We start from the raw sequence: 8950 nt of genomic DNA, 5'->3' as shown, positions 1-8950 counted from the left end.
ACTCATGCTGGGGTGGCCTTTCAGGGGTGTGGCTGCCTTTGAGTCACCCATGCCTCTGTGAGTACCTTCTTATTCATATTCCTCTGAATAACTCTAACAAACTCATTGGTTCACTAAGCTAGACTCTGGCTTATGTTGGTGTCCTGTCTGGGGAAAATAGGTAATTGTTTACATTTCCCTAGAAAATGTCATACAATGATGTGTTATCTAAAGAAGTGAAGTAGCGGGGTTGGGGATTTAGCTCAGTGGTAGAGCGCTTGCCTAGCAAGCGCAAGGCCCTGGGTTCGGTTCCCAGCTCCAAAAAAAAAGAAAAACAAAAAACAAAACAAAACAAAAAAAAACCAAACAAACAAAAAAAGAAGTGAAGTAGCTTCAACAGTTTGCTTGACTTTCACCGAACCTTAGAATTGAAGGATGTGGGCTGAAAAAAAAAATCGCTGTAGTGGCTGGGTCAAAGACAAGGCTTTTGTGGGGGAGGGCAAAGCTGAAGCTATGACCAGAAATGGTTGCCTGTGGGGGGTCCCTAAAATCATTGCGACTGACAGGGAAATGATACAGGCGAGATAAGAATGAAATTCTGGTTCAGCTCAACTTACCTAGCCAGCACTGGGCCAAAACTTCTGGAGTCTAATGCCAAATGGTTTATTTATTTATTTTTTACATATTCAAACACAGTAAAACTTGAGAAAAAGTTTCCTAGTGACAAATATCAGAACAAAGCCCTAGGCACAACCGCACACAACTCCTTTGCAAAGTACCTCTCTTTAGCAAAGTACCTGCGACCTCTTCCATGGGAGAGGGTTCCATTGACTGAGAAACTGAGGAGTCTGGGCTTAGAGAGGAAGGATCGGAAATAGCATAACAGCAAATGCTTTTGCAAAGTGCATGAGACCTCATGCAGGAGGATGGGTTCTATTTACTGAGAAACAGTGCTCGGGATTCTGGGAGATTTGGTGAGGGCTGGCTTTGCAGAGTAGCAAAGATTTAGTAGATATTAACACATCCATTCCCAGCCTTCTGGTTGGGAATTCTTTTTTTTTTTTTTTTGGTTCTTTTTTTCGGAGCTGGGGACCGAACCCAGGGCCTTGCGCTTCCTAGGTAAGCGCTCTACCACTGAGCTAAATCCCCAGCCCCTGGTTGGGAATTCTTATTTCTTATACTGAAGAAGAAAGCAGGTGTGTTTAACAGTTCTGGTTTCCTAGTACTTATCTGTGAGCTCATGCCCTCTACAGTTGTCCCCAGAATCATTGGTGCTGGATTACGGCGTCCACACATCTGAGTTAGATAGGCAGTTGACTGAAATCTCACTTCTGTGCAGTCATTTATTGTCATTTGTATTTAGCATGACATGAAGAAGCTCAAAGCTCAAGGCTCAATCAGCAGAATATGAGTTCAATTATACAACAGAATCTTATCCCCTTAACCAAGTCTAAGGCTTAATCCCTGACACACAGGGATTAAGTTTTATATTGTAAATCTCCCTCCTAACCTTCCCCAAAAGGACTTCAGTTATTTTCCAGGGTGATAGGCTTTGGGAAGATGTATTGGGCATATTGTGGAATTGGCACTCTTTCCTAGAGACACAACGAAATGCCATGTCCTGACATCCACACAAGAGCTTTCAAAGGTCAGGTGCTTGACTGGTTTTGGCTTTGGTCCACTTCACAGCAAGCTCCTTCAGTTCTTGAACTTGCCATGTGGTCATTCTTGTTCTGACATGTATAATTGGGTTAGAGATAGTCAGGAGCTGGCAGTAGTCCTCCCTGGCTTCCTCAGTCTTGGAGAAAAAGTTACTATTGTAGAGTGGGCCAAATGGAAGCACCATGGTCTTCACCTCTACTTACCAAATAAATATTCAGGTCAGCTTGCTTCCCTGACCAAATTTACTCTGAGATAAAGTTACTGATTTTGACTATTTTTCTAATTTATGGTGTGTGTGTGTGTGTGCGCGAATGAATATGCATGTGGATGTTTGTGTGTGTGTGTGTGTGTGTGTGTGTGTGTGTGTGGGTGTGTGTGTGTACCTGTGTGGATGCCAGAGGTTGATGCTGGGAGTCTTCCTTGATCACTTTCCCACCATTTTTGTTGAGTCAAGGTCTCTCACTGAACCCAGAATTAGTTTTGGCTAGTCTGGCTACCCAGCTCTCCCCAGAGATACCATCTCTGTCCCCAGAGCACTAGGACCACAGGTGAGAAAAGCCCAGCTCAAGTCATGGAGAGCAACAGTCCAGTCCTCACACTTGCACTTTACCAATGGAGCCATTTCTGTGGCCTTTTCTTTAAGGAACAAAACCTTTCTAGATAGGCATGTTTATTTTCACCATCCAGCTCTCTAATGTGAAGTTTCCATGCATTCTTTTCTCTCTCTTTATAACTCTATTGCCTTTCTAAAAACTCCGTGTAACTGATCTGTGGAATTCCCCATTGGCCAGCCTAAGGCTCCAGGAAAGCACTGAGGGAAGCTATCTTGGTCCTAAGTCTGATTCCACAAGAAATCTTCCCAAGGTCTCACCACCAAGGACGATGCAGGAACACCTGTTTCACTCAGTAACTAGTTATAAACACGGAAGCTGCTTTCAATGTTTCAAAAAAGGACTTGGCTCATTACGACATTATTTATTGAGAAGGCAAAGAGCAAAAGATGTAGGCGCCATTGCTCAGAGCCCAGGGACACACATTCTGAGAAGCTGGGATACAACTGCTGCTGGGGCCAGGAGCACCAGAGGACATCAAATGGCCTTCTAAATGTCCACAGTGGCCACCCCACCCCCAGCAGTGTCTAACTGGATAAGCAAGGGAGCACGGGAAACACAGCTTCTAGCCATGTGACTGAGAGGTAAAAATGCAAGTGAAGGAAAGAAGCCAGTAGTTTTAGGTCAGAGGAGATTCCGTGCATCCCTGGTCACTGGAGAGTTTGTGGCAGGGGCAGGGGAGTATATGAATGTGTGTAAATACATATGACAGCCAGAGGTTGACGTTGGGATCTCCTCCTCATTACTCTCATTGTTTTTATCGTCATTTTGAGATAGGGTCTTACTGAACCTGCAATTCACTCTTGGCTAGACTGGCTGGCTAGTGAACCTATAGTAGCCTCTTGTCTTACTACTGACATCTCGGCCTCAGCACTGGGGCTATATGCTGCCACACCTAGTATTACATGGGTTCTGGGGATCCAAACTCGAGACCTCATGCTTGTGGAGTAAGTACTTTGTCAACTGAGCCATTGCCATGTGACAGTATTCCTGAGGAGATGTGAGCAAATGTCTTCTCACTCCAGATAGGGAGCTTAGGACAAAGTACAGAAACCACCAAGATCTAACGTGGTGAAACAAAGGGTTGTTTGGGAGTTAGTTACAGGAGCAAAAAGAGAGCTGCATCACTAAAACCTACCCCATCATGGGTAACAGCTCAAGAAAGCTGGAAACTTAGAGCACACCACACAGTTTGTAGGCAGGTCAACAGCTTGGAGAGTGTCCTATCCTGGTGGTTCAGCTGCTCTCTTCTGTTAGTTTGGTTGGTCCGAGTCTCTTGAGGTAGCTTGTCTTGTCTAAGAGTGTCTCTCAGCAGTGCTTACTGCATATAGAAGCTGAGGAAGGAGGAGCCTAGTGAATCTGGTCAGTTTCAGGGACTTCCTGAAGCTTTTGAGTTGTTTAGGAAACATTAAGGAGCTTCCATGCACACTTTGTACATCCTGCTGTTTCACCTCCCCTTTAGCATCCTGTGCTTTAAGGGGCTTTCCTCCAAGATGGAAGGAAAAGGGAGGGAGACGATAGGACTCTGCTGCACAGCAGCCACCTCTTTTACACCGTTTGCTTTTTTTGCATCTTGAAGATGGTGCTGTGGCCTCTCTTTTTAGTGTATCAATGAGAATGATGAATGACATTAAGTTTTCTTCTTGCTAAATATGACTCGATATCCTCTGTTATGTTTATATCAAGGTATGTGAACATGCCTGTTCACCCATTTACCCAATCTATTAATCTTTAATAATCCTTTCTACTCTTCATCCTCTTTCTCCTCTCTGTGTATGTATGTGGTATATATCTTTGTATGTGTTCATGTGTGCTCATGTGGATGTGGATATCAGAGGATGATGTGTTATTTTTTTCCCCCCTTAACTGTTTTCTCCAGAAGGCTCAGGGGACCCTTCTGCCTGCCTCTTTTTTTTTTTTTTTTTTTAAATATGGGTGCTAGAGCTTGAACTCAGGTCCTCAAGTTTGCTTTGCAAGCACCGTGCCAATACAGCTAAGTCCTGAGCCCGTTTTATTCTTTTAAAATTGGATTTTTAAAAAACCTTTAAAGAATTTAAAAGATTATTCTACAGAAGTGTTTCTGTCATTCATGCTGCTTGTCCATCTGTTCTGTTTTTTGTGAACCGTAATCAAATCTCATACCTTTTTGTTTTTGTGTCTTTTGAGAGAATTTGTTGCTCACCCTGCGTGTGTCTGTGATGTTTGTGGAAGAGCTCCCCACAAGACCCTGTGAGTGACTTTGCAGGGCACGTTAGGTGTTCCTGTGGGCTCCATCACTGAGGATCAGTGTACTTCTGCACGGGCTCCCTTACCATAGCGAGTCTCATCCAGGAGAGACTTCATCTTGAGTATTTTGCTTCCTAGAGTCCCACTCAGAGCCAACTTCCTTGGCACTTATGGTTTGACAGTTTTGCGGTTCTCCTTTGAGGGAAGCCCCTCCTTTAGGCCATTGATTTTCAGAGAAACTTATTAGTTTCATTCCCTGCTCCAAAGGGCCAAGGCTATCTGTTATCTTCTCCTAGAACTGAGGAGCACAGCCCCAGCTGTCAGGGACAACATTTGTATCCGGTAATTTGCCTTCATTGTAGCTAATGTATTTCCTGCCCTAGGGAATGAGATATCATTTTTTTTCTTCCTAGAAAAGTAAAAAAAAAAAAAGCCAAGTTACAGATTTTAAGCATTTCTCTGGTTTATTTACTATTTCTGAGATGAAAATTAATCTTATGCATTTTTATTATGCCTTGTTTTAGCTCAGCATCAACACTGCTCTCTCTCTCTCTCTCTCTCTCTCTCTCTCTCTCTCTCTCTCTCTCTCTTTCCCTCTTCATTCCTAGATACAGCAATGTGGGGCTTCTCTATTACTGATATCCTGTCTCTGTTTGTTATTTTCAGTTACATGAACCAAAGCATGCATCTAATTCCTACAGCAGGCTACGGTAGAATCTCCAGAAAGTCCCAGACACGTGTGTGTCTGAGGACCAAGGTGTGACTATCAGCACCCCCACCCACTGCCGTGGACTCCAGTGAGCTCCCCAGACTCTCCCTTAAGAGCACCATGGCGGGCTGTCTACTCCTTTCTCTGCTCCATGTTAGCCCTCTGCTTTATAAAGTTGCAAATAGCAATTCTTTTTGATAAAAACAAAGTAAAATGTTTTCCCTGTTTTATCTAATTCTAAATATAAAAGAGTCTGCAGTAAATGTGTCCTAAAGACTAGGTTAGGACATAGTGTTTGCAGGCATGAATGATTTTGTAAACATTCTTAGGTTAGAAAATGAAATTTTAACATAATGCCACATAATGGAATTTATTTCTACTTTAAATTTTTTACATTTATTCATTTGCGTGTGTGTGGTGTGTGGTGGTGGTGGTGGTGGTGGTGGTGGTGGTGTGTGTGTATGTGTAAGGTCAGAACATACCAGACACAAAATCCTCAGCAGAAAGATTTATTACCCAAGCAAGCAGGGAGTGGTGCCTCTGTGTTGGGCAAAGACAGACATCAGGCAGCAGGTGTTTTTGCAGGAGTGGAGTTTTAAGGAGAAAAAGGGGAAGTCTGTGCTAGGCTGAGTTGGTAAGTCCTGACTGGATAGTATACCGGCTGGTTTTGTGTGTCAACTTGACACAAGCTGGAGTTATCACAGAGAAGGGAGCCTACCTTGAAGAAATGCCTCCATGAGATCCATCTGTAAGGCATTTTCTCAATTAGTGATCAAGCGGGGAGGGCCCATTGTGGGTGGTGCTGTCCCTGGGCTGGTACTCCTGGGTTCTATAAGAAAGCAAGCTGAGCAAGCCAGGGGAAGCAAGCCAGTAAGTAACATCCCTCCATGGCCTCTGCATCAGCTCCTGCTTCCTGACCTGCTTGAGTTCCAGTCCTTACTTCCTTTGGTGATGAACAGCAACATGGAAGTGTAAGCTGAATAAACCCTTTCCTCTTCAACTTGGTCTTGATGTTCTTGCAGAAATAGAAACCCTGACTAAGACAGGAATATCCAGAGTAGCCATAGAATGAATTTTGATTCTGGGCCTTGGTGTTTTCATGGATGGAACTGTGGTGACGAGTGACAGGAATGAGTCAGTAGCCAAATAAAGGAACGAACCCTGGGGGCTAGCCTTAGGAGTGCAACCTAATGGTTTAGCAATCGAGAAGGAAGGGGAGAGGACAAGACCTACCAGCTCCCTGTTTGCTGTACTCAGGCTTGCTAAGAGAGCCCTTCAGTGTGGGGGTACACGGTAGGAGTCAGAGGACAGCTGCTTCTTCCACCATGTGGGTTTGGGATTGAACTCGGTTCACTGGCCTTGGCATCAAACACCTTTACCCACCAATCAGTCAGGCCAGCCCCATTTCTGCTTTTACTGCTAAGACATTTCTATTGTATGCTAGATTGTGTGTGTGTGTGTGTGTGTGTGTGTGTGTGTGTGTCCATCTGTACATGGGATGTGTGGAGGTCACAGAGTAACCTCAAGAGGCACTCCTGAGGTACCTTTCACCTTCTGTTTGAGAGACCATCTCTCACTGGCTTAGGACTTTGCCACATAGGCCAGGCTACCTGACTGAGAGCTTCCCGGGACCAGCCTGCCTCACCGGTCCTTCCGATGTCACTGAGATATGAGGCACAAGCACGAGGGTGGCATTTACCAGATTGCCTTCAGATATTTTGGGTTTTTGTTTTTGTTTCTGTTTTGCGACATTATAAAATCACGGGGTTATTCTGCAAAGTGCCTCCTTTCTAAGTTGTCATTTTAATAATCCATGAAGTTTGAATCTGTCCTTGGGGAGGTATTTTCTTTTTTTGTGTCACTGGAGTATGAGCCCAGGGCATGTTAGGTAAGTACTCTGTTGTCTACCGTTCTTGTCGGTGGCAGGTACCTGGGAGAGTGGAGCCTAAAAAACGAGGCAGACTAAAGTGTCATGCAATAGCCAGCTTTATTCAGAGCACCAGATAACTTATACTCTGAGGGCTAAGCAGAGTCACCGGAGTGTGTCAATCACAAGACCCATGTGGCAAAAAACGTGTTTTCCTCCATAGAGGCATATGAATAGCAACAGTGAAGTCCACTCCTCTCTGCTCTGCCCAGGAGGAGTGTGAAAACACATTCCAACAACAAGTCTGTTTTTGGAGAGACTGAGTTTCTCCAAACTCTCTCTTGTTTTCATGGAGTTTGTTCTCAGAATTGCCCATGCGTGACTCCATTTTTGAATGTTCTGACACTCTAGCACTGAGCTACACCCCCAGTTCACAATTTTAAAGAGTTTTTTTTTTTTAGCTCTCACAATGAGCCTCAGCCCTCAGGGTTATGGTTTGTTTTTCTGAGAGGGTCTCATGTAGCCCAGGCTAACCTCAAACTCTGAGTAGCCCAGGATGACCTTGAACTTCTGATCCTCTTGCCTTGACCTCCCAGGTTCTGGGATTATAGACATGTGCCACACACTCAGCTTACGAGATGTTTGGGGATCAAACCTAAGGTGTCAGACATGGTACCCAAGCTTCTACCAACTGAGCTCTATGTATTTTAAAGTGATCTTTGACCTCAGACATGGTCGGCCCTTTTCTGCTGTAGAGCCAGCCTCCACCTGTGCCTCTTAACTTGCCTGTCTGGCCTCCACACTTTCTTTGCCATTAATTTCCTCTCTCTTTTCTTCAGTTTCCTCCTCTTCCGGAGCAGACCCCAAACTCAGAATTCCTGCTCTTTGTTTAAGCAGGCATGACCTTAAACGTCATGTCCTTGGCAAGGCTGACTCTGTACATTTTTAACCTCAGTGGGATATGAAGATTCATGCCTGTAATTCCATGTTTGGGATGCTTGTGTTGGCCAGGGTGAGATTCCTGTCTCAGGCAAATGGCAAAATATTAATAATGGTAAGAATAAATAGAAAAAGTTCAACCCTGGGCCTGGACTGATGATGGGTAAGAGCACTTGCTGTGTTTGCAGAAGACCAGGGTTCAGTTCCCAGAACCCACTGCGGCAGCTCACAACTGCCTGTAATTCCAGGGTGCTGACACTCTCTTCTGGTCTCCCCAGGCTCCTGCACACATGAGGTACATGTAAATTCAGACAGGACGCACAGACACACATAATTCAAATTTCAACCCCTTCCCACTTTCCACTCTTTAGACCTGCCCCTCCCTATTCATTTATTTACTGTGTGGATGAGGCAGGGGTGTGAGGCGTGAGTACCACAATGCACATGTGGAGGTCAGAGGTCAACTCGTGGGACCTGGTTCTCTCCTTCTACTATGTAGGTTCTGAGGATCAAACTCAGATTGTTTGAGTTGGCAGCAGGCGCCCTTACCCCTTGAACCATCTCACCAACCCTAGACCTGTCTATTTCCTTCTTCACACTAATCTCAGATACATATATTCTCTCCTTACCACCCCCTCCCGTGCTGAGACGACAGGACGCACCACGTGATTAAACATTTGTTAGATGAGTGAGTCATAGCATCAGTCCACATTCATGCAATGCAATGAAAGCCTGGTGCTTCGTTCGATATGCAAACATTACCAGCCACTAATATTTCGTGAGGCGGGGATCTCAGTATACGCCCCAGCTCATGAGTCCAAAAGCTGCTCCAGCCTCAGGCTTGTGAGTAGTTGGGACCTCAGGAGTTCCCAAAGCTCAGCTCAGTCTCTTAAATGAAACTGTGCCGTCTAGTCTTTTGTGCACACATCACACAACACTAACATTCTCTCCCTGGTG

This window comes from Rattus rattus, chromosome 9 (genome assembly GCF_011064425.1).
Source record: "Rattus rattus isolate New Zealand chromosome 9, Rrattus_CSIRO_v1, whole genome shotgun sequence".
In the NCBI taxonomy this organism is placed as follows: domain Eukaryota; kingdom Metazoa; phylum Chordata; class Mammalia; order Rodentia; family Muridae; genus Rattus; species Rattus rattus.
Note: the sequence above shows the minus strand (reverse complement) of the source record.